Raw genomic sequence first — 23,067 nt, forward strand, 5'->3', positions numbered from 1 at the left:
TATGAAACAAAAGAGGTTACTTTTCTTTGATTTTGAATTTTATGTGACTGGAATAATTCTCTATTCATTCTTAAATACTACTTCTTTTGATCAAGTATATGTTTTAATATCCCTCTATGTCAGGTTGGCAAACCTTTTCTGGAAGGAGCCAATAGTAAATATTTTAGTCTTTTCAAATTATGTATAATACAGTCTCTGACACATATTTGTTTGTGTTTGTTTTTCTATTTATTATGCAAGCCATAGAAAAGTGAAAAACATTCCTAGCTTGTGGGCCATGTGAAAATAGGTCGTAGTAGATTTGTATGGCTCATGAGCTGTAGTTTGCTGATGTTTGATCTATGTTATTGCAGGCAACTATCGTTATTTATTTGTATTATTATACAGCAGGCTACATTTATTCATTATAATGTTGATGTGCATTGGAGTTTTTTTCAGGTTTTTTGCTATTATTATTCTGCTAGGAACACACTTGTATATATTTCTTGGTGTACATATCCATGAGTTTATATTTATGGGTGAAATTGCTTAATATGCATATATTCAACTTTTGAAAATATTGTCAAAAATTTACATTCCAATTATATATACCAATTTATACTCAAACCAAAGAACATTTCCTACTGCTTTATATCCTTTCTAAAATTCATAGAAATGAAATGTGAGATTTTAGCCAATCTTGATACATAATAATATCTCATTGTGAATCTAATTAATGTTTTCTTCCCTATAAGTGAGGTCAAACCCATTTTCAAATGTTTATTGGCCATTTTGATTTCTATTTTTATGAAGTACCTGTTCACATTTTTTTTTCATTTTAAAAGTTGAGATATCTTGTTTTCTTCAAGTTTTTCTTTTCTGTAGGAGTTTTTAATATATTTTACATGGCAGTTTTTAACCAGTGATATAGATTAAAATATTCCTTATACTCTGTGGCTCACCTTTTCTCTCTATAAATGTTATTTTTTTGGAAACAGAAGTACTTAATTTCAAAATAGCTTAATTTTTCAGTGATTTCTTTTTGGCATCACATTTAATAAATATTTCCCTATTACAGGTCATAAATATATTAACTTATATATAAAATGTTTATTTTTTCTTTTTATTTTTAGATTGTTAACTCAGAGCTGATGTTTTGTGTATTGTGTGCAGTAACATTCAAATTTCTTTTGTCTACATGGAAACTAAATTGTTCTAAAATCACTTGTCTAAACAATAATAATACTGTTACATATTATGGCCTAGTACCAGTAACCTCTATTCTGTTCTATTGCACAATGCCAATGCAAATACAAGCTTTTAAAATTATTACAGTTTTATAATAAGGTTTGAAATTGATAAGTTTTTCATTAAGAGTGTCTTTGCTTTGTCTGACAACTGCACTTCCATGTTATTTTTACAGTAAGTCCATCATAGTCTAAAATAAAATACCAACAATGATGCTTGGTTGCTGGTGGTGATTGTACTGAAGCCCGTAATATTTGGCCTTCCAGGTCCTCAGTAGGATCTATTTCTTCTTCTACTTATATTTTCTTTAATGTCTCTCAAAAGCGGATGTCTCAGAATTTCTCCATAGAAGTGTTTCATACATTTTGTTATATTGTTGTTGTGTTTCACATTATTTGATGTTATATAAGTAATACATTCTTTTTTAAATGTTATAACTTCTAATTTCAAAATGTTCATATTTTTCTAGAATATAAAATAAAATAAGTTATTTTATATTGCTTCAATATTTGGCTACCATTTAAAAGCACCTGCTAATTTTAATAAATTATCTGTGATTTTAAAAATTATATATGAAATTATATTCTCTCTGTGTAACTATTTTTCATTTTTCTTTGATTATAGTCCTTATAAAGTTTAATTCTTTATTTTGCCTTATTCTCTCAGTGTAAGGACTAGCAGCAATAGTAATACACTTAGCTGGTTTTAGCTGTCAGGGGAGAAGCTCTTACTGTGTCACTAAATTAGGAGATGATGGCAATCCAGGTGGTCTAAGACGATGGTTAAGACCCCAGTCTCTACAGACAGCTCTTCAAGTTTGAAATCCCTTCTTGGGCACAAGCTATCTATCTCTATGCCATTGTAAAAATGATAATCTCTGTCTTTTCATTTGTTTTCCTTTATCAGTAAAATGGAACTAAAAATAACCCAGTTTATTAACTTTTATAAAGATTATATAAATTATGCAAAGCACTTGTTAACTGCCTAGCACTCAATAAATGCTCTATGGGTGTTAACTGTTACTATTGAATGTGGAATAAGAAAAAGTAAAATTGAGGTCAATTTTAATGTTTTTAGAACAGCATAGATAGTGACAGCATTTACTGAGGTAAGAAAAACTGGGAGATGAGCAGGTATGGGGGAAGAGGATGTAATCCAGAATTCGGTGTTGGATTTAATGAATTTGCAATTTCCAGTAGACATTTAATTGGATATTGCTTGTTGCATAGGCAGTTGTATAAATGTATCTTTGAGAAGAATAGTTCATTTATATAAACTTAGGAACCAACAGTACACTGGCTGATGTTACCTAAGGAGTGAGTACAGATGTAAAGGAAGAGATGTACAGAGCATTCAGGAAAGAACCTTGGGGCATTACAACATTTAACACTTGGGAAGAAGAGAGAATCTGGCAAAAGACAATAAGGAAGAGCAATCTGTGTGGTATCAGGAGAACCAGAACTGAATGGCAACATGGACACCATTTTTCAAAGGGGTTTAAGAATGGGTGAGTGGTCATTTTTGTAATAAGCTCCTGAGAGGTCAGATGACATGACTGAGAATTGACCATTAAGTTTGATCTTGTGGAGGTCATGTTGACCTTGATGAACATGGTTTCAAAGGAAGGATAAAGGGGCCAATGCATCCGGTAGATTCAAGACAGAAAGGAAAGTGAGAAGGTGAAGACTGAATATAAGCAAACTTTTGATTTGGTGTCAGCCAGGATTTTCCACTGTAAAGTTATTCTTGTTTAAAGTAAATAAGTTGTGGGTAGTGATTTTTATAATATGTAATATTCCATTTCAAATTGAAGAGTAAAGGTATTCATTTATTCATTCATATCAGAATAAGACTCATAGTTTACTATGGTACTCAGGGAAAATCTGTTACTATATTTATTCATTTTAATGCCCAAATTGTTCCTTATTTGGCCAGTGGGAACAATTTTCTGGTTTCTGTGTCCTTTTGATATGCATGCCCTCTTTAGCCTGCTGGGCTCATGCCAGGCTGTCCTCTTCCATGGATGCCCTCTACCCTTCTTGGGACATTACACTGTTTTTCCACCCCCAATGTCCCTGCCATAGATTCATCTTTTAAAAAAATAAGTATATTTTATTGATTATGCTGTTACATTTGTCCTAGTTTTTCCCTTTGCCCCTGTCTGCCTGGTACCCCCTTTCCTCCAGCAACCTCGCCCCCTAACTCATGTCCATGGGTTGGCATGTACGTTCTTTGCCTTCTCCCTCTCCTATTCTACTCTTGACATCCCCCTGTCTATTTTGTTCCTATCAATTATGCTTCTCGATCCCTACACTATTTCCCCCTTCTTGCTCTTTCCCCCTCCCAGCTTATAACCTTCCAAATGGTCCCCATACCTGTGATTCTGTTCCTGTTTTGGTTGTTTGCTTAGCTTGTTTTTGTTTTTACTCTCTAGATTCAGTTGTTGATAGTCATGAGTTTGTTTTCACTTTAATGTTCATAGTTTTGTTCTTTTTCTGAAAAAGTCCCTTTAACATTTCATGTAATAATGGCTTGGTGATGATGAACTCCTTTAGCTTTACCTTGTCTGTGAAGGACTTTATCTGCCCTTCCATTCTAAATGACAGCTTTGATGGATAGAGTAATCTTGGTTGTAGGTCCTGATTTTCATTACTTTGAATGCTTCTTGCCAACCCCTTCTTGATTTCTTTTGAGAAATCAGCTGACAGTCTTATAGGAACGCCTTTGTAGGTAACTCTCTGTTTTTCTTTTGCTGCTTGCAAGAGTCTCTCTTTATCTTTAGCCCTCAGCATTTTAATTATGGTGTGTCTTGGTGTGGTCTTCTTTGGGTCCAACTTGATTGAGATTCTATCTCAATCTTGATTGTGCATGTCTATTTCCTTTGCCAGTTAGGGAAGTTTCCTTTCATTATTATTTGAAATAGATTTCTAATTTCTTGCTCTTTCTCTTCTTCTGGCACCCACATGATTCAAATATTGGACCTCCTGAAGTTGTCCCAGAGGCTGCTTACACTACCCTTATTTTTTTTATTCTTTTTTCTTCTTATTGTTCTGATTGATTGTTCTTTGTTTCCTGATGTTCCATATAATTGATTTGATTCTCAGCTTCATCCACTGTACTGTTGTTTCCCTGTAAATTGTTCTTTATTTCAGTTAGTGAATGCTTCATTTATGACTGGATCTGTTTTATGCTGTCGAGGTCCTCACTAAGTTCCTTGAGTATTCCTATAGCCAGTGTTTTGAACTCTGCATCGGATAGGTTGCTTATCTCCTTTTTGTTTAGTTTCTTTTCTGGAGTTTTCAGCTGTTCTCTCATTTGGGCCATGTTTCTTTGTCTCCTCATTTTGGCAGCCTCCCTGTGTTTGCTTCTATGTATTAGGTAGAAGTGTTTTGACTCCCTGTCTTGGTAGTGTGGTCTCATGTAGTGGGTGTCCTATAGAGTCCAATGACACAGCTTCCCCTATTACCCAAGCTGGGTATTCAAGGTGCACCCTTCATGTGGACTGAGTACACCCTCCTATTGTAGTTGAGCCTTGGTTACTGTTGGCAATTCAATGGGAGTGATTTACCCAGGCCACTCAGCTGCAAGGATCGACTGTGACCACTGACCACCAACTTCTGCCCTCTATGGAGGATCAGGGTGGTAGTGCTCTGAAGTAGTCTATAGCTGTGCTGTAGACCAGTGGTCTATAGTGGCCACTGGCTGTGCTGGCCCTGGGGTTTCCTGGTTGGTGCTGGCCAAGGTCAACCCACACCTGCATTTTGCCTGGGGCTATCCTTCCTGAGTTATAAAGCAATCTGACATGGCTGCTACTAGTGCTGGGTTTGGAGATTCCCAGGTGAAGCCAAGGTGTGAAACTAATCTGGCTGCTGCTAGTGCCTGGTCTGGAGCTCAGTGAGACCAGCTGTTGTTTGTTTGGTAGGATTTAGGGAGTTGTAATACATGAGCCAAGATCAGCCAATCATATAGAAAAGCAGCTTGGGTGGACCTGTAAGTTGGATGGGGCAGAGTCTCTGGAGATCTCCAAGGTGGGTCAAACAGTGTTAGCCAGGTTGATGGAGTCTCAAATATGGCACCAGCCTGCCAGCTCCATGGCTCTGTGGGAGGGGGACTCAGAAAAGGGGCAATGGCCTCTGCTTGTCCTGGTCCAGACACTTCAGCCCCTCCCAGTATACCACTGGTGACCTTCAAGCTACCACCCCCGTGCTGGAGCTCAGAGGGAGTGAGTCTGACTAGGTGAGTCTGTGTGTGGGTTCTTTAAGAGGAATTGTTTGGGGCTCTAGCAGCCTCTTCTACCACCTCAATCCTTGCTGGTTTTTGCAGCCAGAATTTGTGGAGACTTGTCTTCCTAGCACTTGAACCCTGGGCTGGGGGACCTGGTATGAGGCTGGGACTCCTTGCTCCCAAGATATTCCTTCCAAATTTTTATCTACCATGTATGGGTGAGAGACCAGCCTGTTCTATGTGTACCCCTCCTACCAGTCTGAATGGATGTGGTTTCTTTAAATCCATAGTTGTCAGACTTCCATTCAACTTGATTTCTGATGGTTGTTAGTAATGGTTGTTCTATATTTTAGTTGTAATTTTGATATTGTTGGGCAAAGAAGTGAGCCATGTCTGCCTATGCCACCATCTTGACCAGAACCAAAAATATTTTTTAGTCCTCACCCGAGGATATGTTTATTGATTTTAGATAGAGAGAAAGGAAGAGAGAGATAAAGAGAAACATCGATGTGGGAGAAACATTGATCAGTTGCCCCCTGTATGCTCCTTGACTGGGGATTGAACCCACAACCTAGGTATGCGTCCTGACTAGGAATTGAACCCACAGCCTTTTGGTGTATGGTACATCATTCCAACCAACTGAGCCACCCAGCCAATGCTCAATTATCTCTTTACACTGTGACATACTGGTCTTATCACCTGGCTCAGACACCTACCGTGCTTGTCAGCACTTAATGACTTGTGAATCAAACTGTTCCAGAAGGGAAACAAAGACAAAAGAAAGAAAGGGTATAAAGGCAAATAACAATCATTAAAAGGAGAGAAACTAAAGACAGATCAATGAATAGGGAAGGGAAAAAGAGAAAAAAGAAAAGAGAAGGAAACAAAAACAAAAAAGAAAGGGAAGAGGGAGAAGAAAAGGATTAAGGAAGCAGAAGAAGAGGATGAGCTAAAATAACTCCTTGCCCATTTCTTTTCAGTGTTCCTCCCTCATCCAATATCCACTTAGCAGCTGAGTGGTAGCTGCATAATCTACATCAAATCACGCCAGTATTTTATTTATTTGAAGTCTGTAACATGATGTAAAAGGTTCTGAATTATTGTCTTCTATTGACTTCCCCATCTTCAGCTCTTCTCACTCCATAACTGATTGTGATAGTGCTACACTCAAGTCACTCTAATCTTTCAAGTTCTTACACTGTTAAGCTTTTTCCTTCTTCAAAGTTCTCAGCATGTGCCTCCCCATGTCTAGAATATCTCCTTCTCTTTCTCTTGCCTGGCTAACTCCCATCTTGTCCTCTGATCTTCATTCTCTGGTCTTCACTTTAATGGAACTTGCCCAGAGATGCCAGTTCCACCTGCTGACCTATAAAACATCTTCCTGTTGTTTTATCTCACAGCACTCTGTACCCTCCTCATTGCACTTAACACAATGGATAATTATGGGTATGTTTTATTTTTACAATATTGGCCTCCTCCATTAGGGATAAGTTGTTCATCCCGATACATGTAGTGTCTAACATATATTAGGTATGTAAATACTTGTGGGCAGAAGAAATGTCAAAATAAATTAATAATAAAGTTAGCTGACCTCAAAGCCAGGTTGAGCCATTACACTACTGATCCTCTACTACTTATTTCTAGGGAATTGTGCTTTCTCTTACCATGGTACTTTTGAGTCGACCACCTTGACCTTTAATGATGGTTTTGGATGTGTATGCCAGAAATAATTCTTAATCTTATGTTACCCTGACATAGTTTATCCTAGAGAAAGCCCCCAGAGGAGTCTGTTCGATGATTTTCTGATTCTAAGACTCTACCGCTGACAAAGTGTGAACCACATGACAAAACTGAAAAGATCTCTTCCCTGGCCAATGTAGCTCGGTGGTTTGGGAGTCATCCTGCAAAGGGGAAGGTCACTGGTTTGATTTCTGTTCAGGGCACATGCCTGGGTTGCAGGTCCACTGATTGATGCTTTTCTCTTCAAATAAGTAGCTGGGCTGCTACTGCTACTATGATTAATAATGTTGTTATGTATTGAACATTTCCTACATATCAGTCATTTCACACATAATATTATTCATTCATTTTACCTTCTTCACTTTCTTTTCAGCTAATTATAAAGTAAATACTGGGGTGGATGTTATTGTTTTCAATGTCAGTGTCTCAAAAAAGAATAAAATAATTCCATAGTATTTAGCTCCAGATGAGAAAACTGAGCCTGACAGCAGTAGATTCCATGGTGGGATTTGAATCCAGAGTGATCTGACTCAAAAAATCGTTTAGGGCACTCTCCAGCACTCTGTTTTCAGGTCCTACCCCAGCTGCCCACACAGTCACACAAAGTATAGACAAAATAAACATCTTAAAAAAACCAAAAACATAAGGAGAAATAATAACCCCTCTATCATATGGTTTGCCACATCTTTTACTAAATGAAACCCCATCCACAATTATGGGGAGAAGAAGGATAATTTCCAAATTTTAACACCATTATTCTTCCCCACATTTCCCTTTCTTGGGGTCTGAAACTATACTGGGGTAAGCAAGAGTAGATTTATGGTTGTGAGTACACGAAACGGAGTTTATTCTTGTATTATTATTTATTAATTATTACATTATTTATTTGTATTATGACTGTAAACCTACTTTCGCCCACCCCTGTATTACCGTACCACAGCTACGCCACTGGAAGCAACACATTCCCCATCTGTGCCCACAAAAGGGAACCTTGATGGAATGGGCACTTGCCTATTCCAGTCTCTTGAGGAAGATGTCTGATGTCCTGGTCCCCCTTTCTAAGTGTCTACCCTCAAGTCTGGGAACTGGTGTCACCAAGTCAGTTGGCCCTGGCCCTCCCTGCAGCCAAAGGTGCTCCTTTAGGAGGAGTCAGCAGGTTGAGTGGCCTGCTGATTAGCACCTTCTAAAAGGAAGTGTTTGTAGATAAGTACTTTTCTAGGCTCAATCCCTTGATGTTTGTTTTGGAGACTGTTAGCTCCAGAAACTTTGAAGAAAACATGCAATGGACTAAATGCTCTATAATGACCTGTTACAGCGGCTGGTAGACCGACTTTTGATTTGGGGGCTGTGGTTTTGCTTTCTTTTTTAGTTAAAACCTGAGTGACGCAGTGCCACGTGTTTCTGCCTTGGGAGGTTATTTCTCAGGGGTGGCACCTGCTACTTACCTGAGAGACTGAGATTTGGTAACTTTACAAGAAATTTTATCATCCACAAATTGTAGTTGTATTATGAGGATTTCTAGTTTAATCAAACATTGACAGAAATAGAGTAATAATTTTTAGAGCCAAGAAGTATTTTTTAAACTATAATAGCATTTGCAGCATGTCAATCTCCAATTAAAATATTTATATTCTGACATCCTAATACCATGGTAAGTACTAGTGTTTGTATTATGCCTCATTCCACAAAAGACTTAAGTCAGCTTGCAAAATTGCCAGAAAAAAATTTGATGGAAATAGAGATTGAGACTATGGGGAGAGGTAGAAAATAATCTCATGGATTATGATGGGGGGAATGTGTTTTAGTTGAAAAAAAGCTGAACAGAAACAAGGCGACTTACCTGAGGAAAACTCATACCCAGGGTCTGCTGGATTGTGGCAAGACACTGAGTAGTTTCACCATTCTTATCTCTCCCACTCTAGCCCAGTTCCGTGTCCAGGGCAAATGAGCTGACTTTGGTAGCCTGTGTGGAGAGGCACCATCTGGGTCCTGCGCCACACAAACCTGGGGTGAGGCTACAGTATGATGCCGTAGCAGGTCCCATCTCAACAGCATTTCCTCTGCCTCAGTTCAGGGGGTCACAGGAGACAAGATACCCTCAATTAGTTCAGACCTGACATTTAGACAACTCCATTTATACACTTGCTGATTCATACAAATTCAAAATAGCTTAGTAAGTGCGTACCGGATTAATAATCAGTATTTTTTAAAGATCACTTTTTATGTGCTGAGTTCCTGAACTACTTTGGTTATATAACACATTATATAATTACTGTGTGTATAATCACCTGTTCAATTGGACATATTCTTCTGATCTTAGAGAAGAGTGAACTGAACCTTAAAGTAAAGGGATATGCTTAACTTTCTAGAGCTGGTACATTGAAAGTTTTAGAATTGGATCCCGGGTTTAGTTTTTGGAGTCTATACTCTCCATTATTCTGCATTGCCTGCTAGAAACACAGCACTGACACGGGCTTTGATAAATGACGCCGAAAGGGAGAGAACTGTATCTACTGCAACGTTCCATGTATTTTCTAATAAAGAAGAAAAGATGTGCATATGTGGAACTGGTCAAAAATGACATATGGCAACAGATAAAAAAGTTCCAGAATTGCAAACAGGAACTTGAAGAGAATTGTATACCCATGTCCATTATGGCATTATTCTCAATAGTCAAAAGGCAAAGGCAACTCAAAGTGCCATGAAAGGTCAAACAAGATGTGGCACACTCATACAATGGAATATTATTCAGCCTTCAAAACAAAGGGAATTTTGAAACATGCTGTCTGTAATGAGAATGGACCTTGGCATTACACTAAATTAAATGTGTCAGTCACAAAAGAACAAATAGTACATGATTCCACTTACCTGAGATACTTGGAGCCATTAAACTCATAGACAGGATGTAGAAGTGTGGTTGCCTGGGGCCAAGAGGGAGGAGAAATGGGGTTATCGTTGAATGGATACAGAGTTTCAGTTTTGCAAGATAAAAAGGGTTCTGTGAATGGGTGGTGGTGATAGTAGCACAACAATGTGACTGTCCTTAATGTCACTGAACTGTACACTTAAAAATGGTTAAGATGGTGAATTTGATGTGTCTATTTTACTGGAAGAAAAAAATGTATTTGCAATCATGAAGTGAAGGCAAAGACCTTGGTTGGTGGGAGGGCTGGGGGAGCTGTGGGCGAAGGAAGCTTGAAACAGGTGCTTTGGACAGGGGACGACTGTCTGTGCTTCTCCCCTTCCAGGGATGGCCTCAGCACAAAGCCATGGAAACAGCATGCTCAAGTACGTAGTCATCCATCCGGTCCTTTTGTAGGAGCCAGGGTGATTTTTCTGTATAATCGTATGCCTCCTTTTTAAAAATAATATCATTGACTCCATATCACTCTCCAGATAAAGCCAGACCCCCTTTTGTGATCTAACCCTGGGGACTCCAACTTTCCATCCATCCCCTGTCTTTTTCCACTCTTCATTTGCTAAGCTCCAGTCCTACTAAACTGTTCTTAGATACTTACACACACTGTATTCTTATATATGTCTGGGCCTTTACATAATTCAAGTCTCCTCTCTCCCCACTTCTTTCCACCAACCCTTACTGCAGTACTCTCTCCTCTTCCTGTTCTCCTGGCTAACCCTCATCCTTCATGACTCCACAAAGACATCACTCCCTCCGGGAAGCTTTCTGTAGCCCCCTTCCCACTCCAGCCTGAATAATGTGTTCCTATTTGCATTCCTATGGTATCTTGTACTTCCTCCTATCATAGTCCATACAACTTCATTAAACTTCCTTTTTTTTGGTCTACATTCTCCAAAAGACAATAAACTCAGTGAGAATAAGGACTTTATTGGTCTTTTTTACTATTTTATCTTTAATGTTTAGCAGTGTGCCTAACATAGAGTGAGAAGACATTCAATAATATTGGTTGAATAAATAAATTCAGTGCATAATAATGCTTAGTTTTATTCAAAAATCTACACAAGCACTTTCTCATTTGATCTTTTTAAAAATTCTGCCAGCAAGATTGGATAGATCTTATAGCTTTCATTTCACAGATGTAGAAACCAAGGTCTAAAAAGTTAAGGCAACCATGTAGGGCTGCGCAGACAGAAAGTGGTGGGGTGACTTGTGTTAGAGCCTTTATTTATTTCACCATACCTCATATCTTGGCTTCCTGTTTCATATAAAGAAGATTGCTCCTCTCTAGGTATCTTTTTATTTGTTTCTCACCAATTGCAAATTCTGTGCGTGTTTGCTGACTGTAGCAGACACTATCGATGCCCTACCCTGAGCCCCGCAGTCCACCTCTGAGTTCACCTATGGTTGAGGTAGATAGTTTCCAGAATGTTTCGACATTTTACCTCAAGTGCTTACATATCTCTTCCCCTCTACATAAGGGTTTTCTTCAGTACCACAGAGCTTGTGTTCGGCATACCAGTGTAGCCCAGAAGTATGTGTAGGAGGTTCATGCCCTTGGGAGCAAACCACAATTCATGGGGATGGGAGTTGCTGGGTAAACCGGAAAGACTCCACACTCTGTGCTGGGACAGTTCTGAGGTGTGCTCCCTTCCCATGGTGTCTTGCAGGGTCTCTGTCAGGACTGAGCCTCAGTTGCCTGCAGAGTTGAGCCCACGCAATAACATACACTGTAATGGATTTTCTCCCTCCCTGAATCACTGTCTTCACTCTCTCATTTATGTTTCTAGAGAATACTTCAAAAATAAATTACTGACATCCAAGTCTTTGTCTCAGGGGTTTCTTTTGGAGACAACGAATCCAAGATATTGATAAATCCCTAACAAATAAGAAAGATGGGGAAAATAACATAGCTTTGTCTCCATTTCTAAGTAAGTGTCTTTGGAAGACATTCTCTTGCCATTTTCCTCACCTGCCCCTTCACCAGATGATCTTTCAGGCCCCATTTAGCTCTGAGAGGTCACCCATCTACTCTAGGGTACATTTGTTCACCAAATGCCCAGCTCAGTGATCATTGTTCTTCCCCACGTTGCGTTCCCTCAGGACACTGACCTGTGGCAGGCTGGTAACTGGCACAGAACAGGCAATTTCCAACCACTGTGCCAGTTCTCTCTGTCCTTTGTTTATCAGAACTGGCTGGAATTACTGACTAGAGTCCCTAAGGGGAGGACAGAAGTTGCAAACAACCATGGCTCTCTACACTCCATTAGCTGAAGCAGACAGAGCCAGAAGCACAATAGAGCATTAACTTCCAGACATACACATTAAGTTTTAGACAGTCCGTGAAGAGGGGTGGGGAGTGTACAGACTAAAACATACCCATGCAGCAAAATGCAAACAAGAAACACACCAGATGCCCTTGGTCAACTATTACACAACAGGTTTCTGAAACCAGTTCCCCCAGAGTTGCTGAAATGATTGTTTGTTCAAGGAACATTTCTTTAAATTCTAAAGGTCAATGTAGTTGATTCGTGTCATGCCACCTCCATCACAAAACATGTGCTTCTGACTTGTGTCCTCCTTTCACCTCTCCCTGGGGATGGTGGTGGCTACCTGCTTAGCAGGATCTGGGCACCAGCTTGCTCTTTTCTTTACCCCCAACTGTTTAACCTGATGACTACTCCACACACTACCCTAGCAGAAAGAAATCACAGGTGCAAGAAGGCAAATGTGTTTCACTTAATCAAACTTTGAGCACTTCAGGATATTTTTCTTATTTATCTTCATGTCCCATTCCTAAGTCGAGTGTCTGGCACTTAGCACATCCTCATTAAATGTATGTTGAATCCTTGGGTACATGCATGAATGAATTAATGACTATCCACATAATTCTTCTAGCTAGAACGATGGAGGCTTATGCTATGAATATATTTCCTTAGTAATTAGCTCTGTGTATAGTGGGTGTTCAATAAACATGAATTAATGAATCAATAATGTGCCTAAAAGAGTTTTGCAGAGAATAAATCACTATGGAGGCTTGTGAATAAGCCCCCTCCTTGCTGTTGGTGGATTGCATGTTGTACCCACTGAATGATTATAGTCTTGTGTGATTCGTGTGAGAGTTTGCCTTGCTGATATTGGTAAGATGTCATTTTAGATATCATTTAGTTGGTCTTTCTCTTTCGGCTTGTGCCCTTTTCCATATCCTGTTTAGTATTAGTTTTTTTGAGGCATTTCAGCAGGGTCAGAGAATGGGGAAAGACCAGGGTTATAAGTAGGTTCCACATAAATTTCTTAATTGAATAAGAATTTGTCTGTGGTCTTGAGTGTGGGCAATTAGTCCCCAAGGGGAAGCGCTGGCTATGTTAGCTATAGCACACTATGGACATGCAGTACATTTTATGAAGCCATAATAAAGTAATAGTACAATCATTGATTGTTATCTTTGCCCATTTAAAGCTGTTTCAGAGAGCAATATTAAATACAGCCTCATTTTTTTGTTTTATAACAATATTGTAGAATTAAGAAAATGTATTTTTCTACTCTCATATAACATTGAATGTTTCCAGAAAATTGTATACATAGTACACCTTGAGTTGACATGTCTTATATTTAATAATCATGATAATAATTACATTCCCATGTTAGGGTATTTTCTATGTGTTAGACTCTGTACTAGATGCTTTATATCTACATACTTAGTTATTCCTTCAATTCCATTTTTGAAGCATTTGTTATTATTTTCAGTTTCCATATGAGGAAATAGAAATTTAGAAAGGTAAATAACTTGATAAGCATTGTATTGCTGGTTGAAGTCTGATTCAAAGTCCTTTGCTCTTAATTACTAGTATGTATATATGCAGGAATATTTTCACAGAAGGCCAAAATTAGGATCAACAGTGAATAAATATTTTATTTTATGGCTCTTAGATTTTGAATCAAGTAAAAAAAACTCCATTCTGAGATAATAAAAGGAAAAATGAGACTTGGAATAGTAACAGCTGTCATCAGTTGTTATGCTAAGTGTATTATGTAAGTTGTCTCATTTCATATTAGGCTATGTACCTAATAAATTCTGTACTAGAACCCTTTTATACAGAGGAGAAAATCTGAGCTCTGTATGTCATGCAATTTGCTATAGATGACCAACAACTAGGTAGAAGAGCTTTGACCTAAACTGGCTCTATCTTACATTAAAGCCTTATCAGCATCCCCATAACATTTCACTGTATCTAATAAGGTAGAAATTGCCAAAGTAACCATGATAGACATTTATGATGTTTGTCTGGATAACATTTATTCTCCCTTCTTATTGACACTTTGATTTTTTTCTTTTCTTTTTTTTTTTGTAGAGGAAAGAGGAGATTACCTCTCATCATGCATACAGAGTGGTTGGACAATGAGTCAATGTTTCTACCTTTTTCTAAAGAATCTGAAGGGACCAGATTTTACCTTCTATCAACTTATGTGGACAAGATGTGGACATATGATCTAAATTTAAATTAATTGAAATAATTTTTTTCAGGAATTTCAAATTTGGTGGTCTAATGCAGGTAGTGAACACATGTGGAATATATTCATCTCATTTCTTTTCCATCAAATTTCCCTGCTATGTTATTTTTGTGATTCCCAGATCACTACAGCCTCACTCAGGCATAACCCTGGAGCACAATGAAGAAAGAAAAGCACTCCATGAGCCAAATTCTATAAAGCACATTTCATCAACTGTGCTTAGGAAAGATGGTCTGTGGTAAGATTCTTACTTAACCATGGGTAGTGGCCAGTAGTCTAGTCAGATGATAAGAAATTTGGAACGTGCCTGATTAGGGAACTGGTGATGAGGAGTTTTGAGGACAATAGTATGTGGATGGTTTTTGAAGAATGAATCTTATATTATTTAGAATTTGTTTCAGCTTACACAACAGGAAACCCTACAGAACAGTAACCAGACCAGATGAAAGGTCATTTTTTAAAAATTTTGATTTCTGTTCTAACATAAAAGAAGTGGTAGGTGGGTATCCAGGACCTATATAATTGCTCTGTAGCCATTATGGTTACTTTATAGTCTAACAGGTTGGCTGGGACTCCAGCCAATCACATTCATGGCACTGGAAAAGAAGAAATGGAAAAAAGCAAAGAGAGGAGTGTGTCCATGCTGGGCCAGCTTCTTTTTAGGCCACTTTTGTGGATTTCCATACAATATTTCCATTTATAGCTCATCTGCCAGAACTTAGTTTCATGGCTACATTAAGGAACAATAGCAATAGGAAGTGTAATTTTATTAGCCAGATGACTTCATAATGGCTTTATACAGCTAGATGGCTGTAAATAAAAATCAACATTTTATGTCATATAAATTATTACTCATAGTTCAGAGCTACAAAAGGGAATCTTAATAATCAGGTTGACAGACTTGTTCTGCACTAGGTTCTTTGACTTGCCACCCAGAGTGTGCTCAGTACATTCACGAACAAAGTAGCCATGTCAGCAAACATGGAAACTGCACTGGCTCAGCCACAAGGACATCCCCCACAACAAGACTGATGTGCAGCCGACTATAGCTGAACATCCAATAGGCCCCCATTGCTTAGCACCCAATTTAGCACCCTTTGCCAACACGAGAATTCGGCATGACAACAGTAGATTGTTCACATTAGGCCCCTCCCATTATGAAGGGGGCAAAGAAGAGATTTTACTGGCACAAACAATTTTTCTAGATTTGGATGTGTTTTTCACGGCTATCATGCCTTTGTCAGTGCTATAATCCATGAGTTTGTAGAAGCCCTTATGCACCATCATGATATCTTTCACTTTTATAGTGTTAAGGCTATTGCCCCAATGTCAAAGTCATAAGGCAATGACTCCATACTAATGGTATTTGTTGGTCTTCTTCTGTATTTTATCATCCTGATGAAACAGTTTTACCATAGCTAAGAGACAAAACCTTGCCATGTTGTGCGGTTGTCCTAAAAAACATAATGAATGCTATGAGGTAGTGACCCAAAATATGCTGGTGTTTCATCTATAGCTAGAATATATGGTTCTTAGAACTAAAAGATGAAAAAACAGACTTGGTGCTTCACAAGGTTACATATCTACTTCCTGTCTCAACATCATTATTTCCTGTTCTCAGGACTTGGTGATCTGAGACTTTGAATACTAATTTACTTGAGAACTTTGGGTCCCCCATGTCACTAGGTGAATGGGCCAAAAAAGGATATTATGGCTTTAACTATATGAGGAAATTGAATTATTCATATACATTTGGGCAGGAAAGAACATGGATGAAACCTGCGTTATTTACCTTTGGAGCTTCCTGATACAACTAGGTCCAGTAGTAATGATTAATGGAAGTCCTTAAGAGAAAGACTGCCACGGTCTCAGTCCCTTCAGTTAGGTAAAGGTTTTGGTCACCATGTTAAGGAATCCTCTGATGAACTTGTTGTTACCGGATGGCAAGAGGAATATGTACATGTATGGGAGAAAAGGAGAGAGAAATATTATTTACGGTCTTGTGAGCAGCTATAGACATGAGATCTATAGTCCCTTTCCTGATACATTGATTGTGTTCTGTTTACATAATCCAGCTAATATTTTTATATTTGTGTTAAATTATCTTATTTCTTCTTCTGTTCTCTATCACCGAATAATTTTACTTGTTGGTTGTTGTGGAAAATAAAAATGAAATCACAGCAGAACTAGTGGTGGATGAATGGCCATCAAACAGAGTTCCTTGACTTGAATGTGGATATATAATTTGTAAGACTTAAGTTTACATAGTTTTTAGTGTATGTGAAAGAGTTGTATTATGTTAGTGGGATGGAGTACTTTAGAAAGTTTATCCAAAGGGAAAATGGTATGGATATTGGGCATTAACATGGATGATCTGCAGATCCCATTTGATGGATACTGTATGGGAGGGAGATCTTCCCATTACTCCTTCCCTGTCCTGCAGAAAAAAACTATTGTCCTTTGGAGAAAATTTGTGATTGGGATAGAACAGCAAATAAAGAAGCCTAATTCAACAATGCAAGTTGTAAGGGCCAAAATGCCTCAGCTTTGCTATTGTGGGGCGAGCACATGCCCTAAGCTTGGTTATATGATTTTTTTTTAACTTTAATAGTTGGAAATTATTTATCCTAATACTGGCAACACGACCAGCATGGCAGGGATCATTATTAGAGTTCTTGTTCCTTAATTCCCTGCTGAGATGTTATGGTTTTTGCCTGTTTTTTCAAAGTCTAGTTATAGGACTTTTAATTACAGAAAAATAGGAAAAACAACATAATCCCTACCTCCTTTCCCTGCAGCCTTTCAGTGTAACTAAAATCCCTTAACATCATGTGTAAGAGAATTTAAGAATACCCTGAAAAGTGGAGATTAAAAAACCGACAGATTAGGGACCTCAGGACCCAAGTAATGGCATGGTGGTGAGTTCACCGGGTTTTCTTGTTGCTTCATATATGCCTGACTAGACACTGGAGGAGCCTGTGGCCCAGAAATGCCAATGGGTACAGATTGTAAAAGCCCCAACAAAAGCCTGTTGTTTCTAGCCAAAGGGTGAGGAAAGGGGCAGCTGGCAAAATAGAAACTGTTTAGAAACTAGCCACTTTACTCCAGCCAAGTCACACAGGAAAAGTGCTGCCCCACCTCACACCTGCCAACAAAGGCCAAAGGAGAACAAGGTGCAGAACTGACTTGTTGTTGTCCTCAGTGAGGTCATGGTGAGGGGGAAAGTCCTCCTCCACAGGGTGGTGATTCTCCACTGGCCTCCTCTCATAGCACCACACAGACGGTGGTGGGAACCCAGGGTCCCACGTGGTCTCCACTCACACCATGTAAGGTGGGAAGTGTTCATTACTACCTGGTGGTGGTAGTGTCCTGGGTCTTCATTATGTCTTTTCTAACAATACTTTGGCTAAGACATGCAGAGACATTTCACCCAAGAGGATAAATGGCAGGTGAATAAGCACATGAAAAGCTGTCCAACGTCACTCGCCATTAGGGAAATGCAGATTAAGACCACAGTGAGATGTCGGTCTACACCTCTCAGAATGGCTAAAAATGAAAATAGTGACAATACTAAATTCAGGCAAGGATGCAGAAAAGCTGGATTTCTCATATGTTGATGGTGGAAATGTAAAATGATACCATCACTCTGGGAAATGGTTTGGTGGTTTCTTAAACCTTTTGACCTAGCAATTCCACTCCTGGGCAATTTATCCCAGAGAATTGAAAACTGAGGTCCACACAAAACCTGTGCAGTGATTGTTCCCAGCAGCTCTATTTGTCATGGCCATGAACGGGGCACAGTTAACAGGCCCACAGTGGGTGGGTGATTAAACAAACTCTGCTCCCTCAGTGTCATGGAATCAAAAGAAATGAACCATTGATACATCAACAACTCTGATGAATCACCAGGGCGTTATGCTGAATGAAAAAAAGCCAGTTTCAGAAGGTCACATACTACGTGATTTCATTTATATAACAATTTTGAAAAGACAAAATTATAGAGATGGAGGACAGAAAAGTAGTTGCTGGGGTTAGGAATGTTGGGGAGGCAGGGCTGAGTGTGACTGACTATAGGAAGGTTTAAAAGGGATCCGTTCGTGGTGACTTAATTGCAGTGGTGGATGCATGAATCTACACTATTGATAAAACCGCATCGAAATATCCACACCCACACCAATATGCCAGTGTCAATTTCTGTTTCAAGATATTATACTATAATTATATAAGATGTCACCATGGAGGGAAACAGGCTGAAGGTTATGTGGAACTTCTCATCACTATCATTGAAACATTTTATGAGTCTATAAGAATATAAAAACAGTTTTGAAATAACTGATAATGTACAGTAGCCTTCCTGCAGTTTCATAAATTGTTAATATCTTATCAATAAATCACTATTTTACTTAATATTACCATGTCTTGCTGTTATCCAAATTATCCTGATACGCAATATTTATGTAAATGATTCATCTCATCCTTAGAAGAGTAAGAAAAAAGCTTCTCAAAAATATGCATCAGAAAAAGGGATCAAAACTAGAATTATCTTCTCCTTCTTTGCTTATGTCTAAGTCAAGTTATGTTAAATCTACTTGGGTTCTCCTTTTTGTTGAACACAATTACATATTTCACACACACCCTCATCCCCACCTCCACCCCTGCCTTAATCTGTTGGGACAACCACAGCCATCCTTATATTTGGTGAAGAAAGCGCGACATTTTTACATCATTTATTAGACTTTTACAGTTGGTTGCAGGGGGCAGAGAGTCACCTAGCTAGGTAAGCGCCAGGAGCACAGTTGAGGAATATTAATTTCTTTCATGTACAGTGGTTTGGGAAATGAGTTTTATGTGGATATTCTAAATCACAATCTGCAGGCTGTATTTTTTGAGTCAAGGTGTTGATTCATGGACTTTCTTTGAAGTCTTAGAGTGTTCCTCCTTCAGTGTGAGTCAACTATTCAATAGGTGTTTCTCTCTGCCTTTCCCACTTTCATCTGCTTGACTCTGGGTCCCAGGAAGACTGGGTGACATAGGACAAAATGTGGCCTATTAGGTAGCCTGGGCTGCAGACCGAGCAGACTTCCTTAGAAGGGAATGTGAGCAGAGCAGGAAATGATCGGTATCACTGAGTGTGGCTCTGCTCAAAAAATGCTGGGAAAGCCTCAGACCCTACTGACCTGTGGTAGCACTGCTTGAAATCTCATCTGCATTCCTTTGTAGTGAGCATGTCACTGGTCTCCAAATGCAGAGCACTAATACGGACGGACGTGCTCCTGCCATTCAGCTGTTTCCTTCTCAAGAACTACCTGGTAATCTGAACGGGAATGCAATCTCCGTTGTGTAAACTGTTGGTCGAGTTTCTGTGTGCCTTCAGGTCAAGTGAGAATAGCAAAGAAAATGGAGAGGGGGGTGAGACAGGACACAGCCAGTGTGGTGGTCTTAAGTGGGCTGTGGGAGCTGGCAGATCCGAGTGTGACTAAAACTTAATTATACAGCGAAAACCGAGCCAGGGCCATGGCCGGCGTGAGAAATCTGCTTAGCACTTGGGAGAATGTAACACCTTGTCTGGAAAGGTTTGAGCGTGAAACTCTGTCAATAACTTTGAGGTCACACTTGGCAGTGTTAAACTGGGCAGCCAGGAACAGATTCCGAGGCAGGTGAACAGTGAACAGTGAGGACAAACAGTTGTAGACAGCGGTTCATTGTGTCTAGTGTTGTTGTGTTGTTGTTGTTGTTGTTTTAATATAATGTGCCAACTTAGGTAACTGGGAAGTCCACGAGCAGACCTGGCTTCTGTTACAGTGGCTTGGAACACGTCTTCTAAGCTCGCTCTCTCTTTCTCTCTTCCCTCCACCCTCTCTCTATCATTCTTTCCCTCGCCCTTCCTCCCTGCCTGCTTTCCCCTCGTGTGGGTTTTGTACTCAGACAGGCTCGTTCTCTCTCAGGCCCAAACCTATATTTACATGAACTTCTCTCTGTACCCAGATTGTCAAAGTTAGAGAAGAGTCTGACTGGCCCCATTTGTGGCCCAGGTAATAGCGTACTCAGTTCACATGTGATCAAGTCACCTATCCACTTCTGTGGACAACAGAATTGGAACGGCCCCACTGGTAACACGTGAAATGGAAAAAAAGTCGTTCTCACCTTGATCCTAAAGTACTAATGAGAGTGGAAGGCTGTTCTTGCAGGTGAGGTAGAGCCAGGCAAGTGGGAAGTTAGGAGACAGGTACATAGGCACAACAATGTTTGAGAGGATTGCAGAACAGGAAAACGGAGGAGGGCACTGCAGACAAAACAATTTACTTCAGCACTTTTTCAGGAAAGACATGAATGGGAGGAGGCCACCCACGGGATGATTCTGACGTTGATACCACATTAGGTCCAAGGAGGAAAACTAGGAGGTCTGAATTCCCCTGTGACCACACTGGGCTGTCTCTGGACACAACATTAACCCTAGGGGCTGCCAGCATGGCAGAAAAGAGCTTCTAGTTCAGGAGGAAGTGAAAACCCGATTGTGATAGGACAGCCTGTATATCTTTCTGAGTACTGTCAGGAAAGAAGCTGAAAAGCTGGGCGTAGGCTGAGCTCGCAGCTACCCTTAAAACCAGGAGCAGTCCAGGAATGTCGTCCACAGAGCACGTCCTTTTAAAGTGCTGAAGTCACAGATTTTTTGAGGCATTTTACCTGGTAGCAACACCAAATGTTAATGCATCGTTTCATGCCTGAGTCTCACAGTGTCTAAGTACCAAACAAGGCACAGAGTTAGCTCTGGTGTCCTGTAAGGTAGTGGCAACTGCGCTGCATTCTGGGGAGACTGACAGCTAGCTCGAGGACCTGTGTTGAGACGACCTACAGGGTGAGGCAACAGCAGGTTTACAGTTGTCTGTGTGGAAAACAATAAGACAATAATACCTTATAATACAAGGATGAACTTTGTGTTTTATGCACTCACTAATCTACTTTTGCCCCGCCCTGTATACATAAAAGTCGGTCTAGAAACGAATGCTGTGATGATCTGGTATCTGAAGTGTGTCCTTGGTTTGGAAGCATAAAAGCAAGTCTTCATTGTTTTTACTGTTTTTATCCTTTTCTAAAATCTTAATTATTCTACACATGTAAAAGCATATTAGGCTGACAACACTTCAGCCCCTTAGCTGTAAGCAACCCACGCCAGAGAGCTCTTTGACAGTGTTGCTGAGAATTTCAGTCTAGGGTCTCCTACGTGTGGGACTGCCAAGACTTCCCTTCCTCTTCCAACAGAACCATCTTCGTGTGCAGCTCTGCGATATCATTAGGGGTTCGGAGATGAGCTCTACAGAAGCACCAAACCAAATCCTCTTCTACTTTCTCAGCCCAGGTCCTGCTAAGCTGGAGAGGAGACTTCAAAGCCACACCCATGGAACTCCTTCACATTGCTGCAATAAAGGGCGATTCATGGTATCAGGGTCTCTGGGTTACTCCCAGAGCTAAGGGCAGGTTGCAAATGCACTTTATATGACTTCTTCTTTCATCCTGAGGGGCCCTGGAGGTGACTCCAAGGATGGGAATAGGGGAGGAGGTACTATATAATTGTGATTTCTACTGAGAACAAAAAGGGGCACCTGCTTTTCCAGTCTCTCTACACTCTGTGAGGGAGGGGACTTCTTGAATTGCTGCTGCCATTGCCCCTGGCTTTTAAATTAAAGACTTCTGAAGTCAATGGAACTGTTTATGAAGTATGAATTAAAGATTAGAGTTAAGTAGCCTGACTCACTGGTGATTGAAGGGTGATTCACTGCAGAGGAAATCTCTGCCCAAAGCCATTAACATAGATCCGCCAATTAGGGCCATTGCTGTGGGATCCTGTGTGTCTGGGTCTCTCCTGCACAGAGTGGCACAGAAGCTCAGAGACGAACACTAGGACAGGAGGGAACACTAGACGCTGAGACTAAAAGACTGAATCCTCTGGTAAATGACAGAGGAGGGACTGAGACAGACTGGTTTTCAACAAATTCCTCCCTTTCCCCACCAGACAACATGTATGCAGGGTTTTGTTTTGTTTTGAATTTATTGATTCTTACAGAGAGAGAGACAGAAAGAGCGACAGACACTGGCTCACTGTTCCACCCATTCGTGCACTCCCTGGTTGACCCTTGTATGTGCCCTGAGCAGGGATCAAACGCACAGCCATGGTGCATGAGGACGATGCCCCACCCAACGGAGCTGCTCGGCCAGGGCATGCATGCAGCGTTTGAAATCGTCTCTCCATTGACATTTGACAACTACATTGTGAAATAACAATACAGAGACCATTGCATCAGGAGCCAAACAACCCGGGTTTGCATTTTAGTTTCACCACTTACAGTGCTTTTGAGCTTGGGCGAGTCACCTAACTCCTTTGTGTAGCATTTTCTTTACTAAACAAATGGGGTAAAAATTTGCTATAAAAATACATGGAATAATGTTTG

The 23,067-nt window shown here is 39.9% G+C and overlaps 1 long non-coding RNA gene across 1 annotated transcript; it reads right to left on the bottom strand.

The window, feature by feature from the left end:
• Nucleotides 1-9,209: 9,209 nt before the first annotated feature.
• Nucleotides 9,210-16,485, bottom strand: LOC123807404. The gene is made up of 3 exons (XR_006783645.1): nucleotides 16,413-16,485; nucleotides 10,060-10,112; nucleotides 9,210-9,255 (listed from the first exon to the last, which is right to left on the bottom strand). It is a non-coding gene; the product is annotated as an uncharacterized LOC123807404 (long non-coding RNA).
• Nucleotides 16,486-23,067: the final 6,582 nt, after the last annotated feature.

The sequence above is a fragment of the Phyllostomus hastatus genome, unplaced genomic scaffold, assembly GCF_019186645.2.
Source record: "Phyllostomus hastatus isolate PE091 unplaced genomic scaffold, TTU_PhHast_1.1 phas_scaffold_46, whole genome shotgun sequence".
Classification (NCBI taxonomy): domain Eukaryota; kingdom Metazoa; phylum Chordata; class Mammalia; order Chiroptera; family Phyllostomidae; genus Phyllostomus; species Phyllostomus hastatus.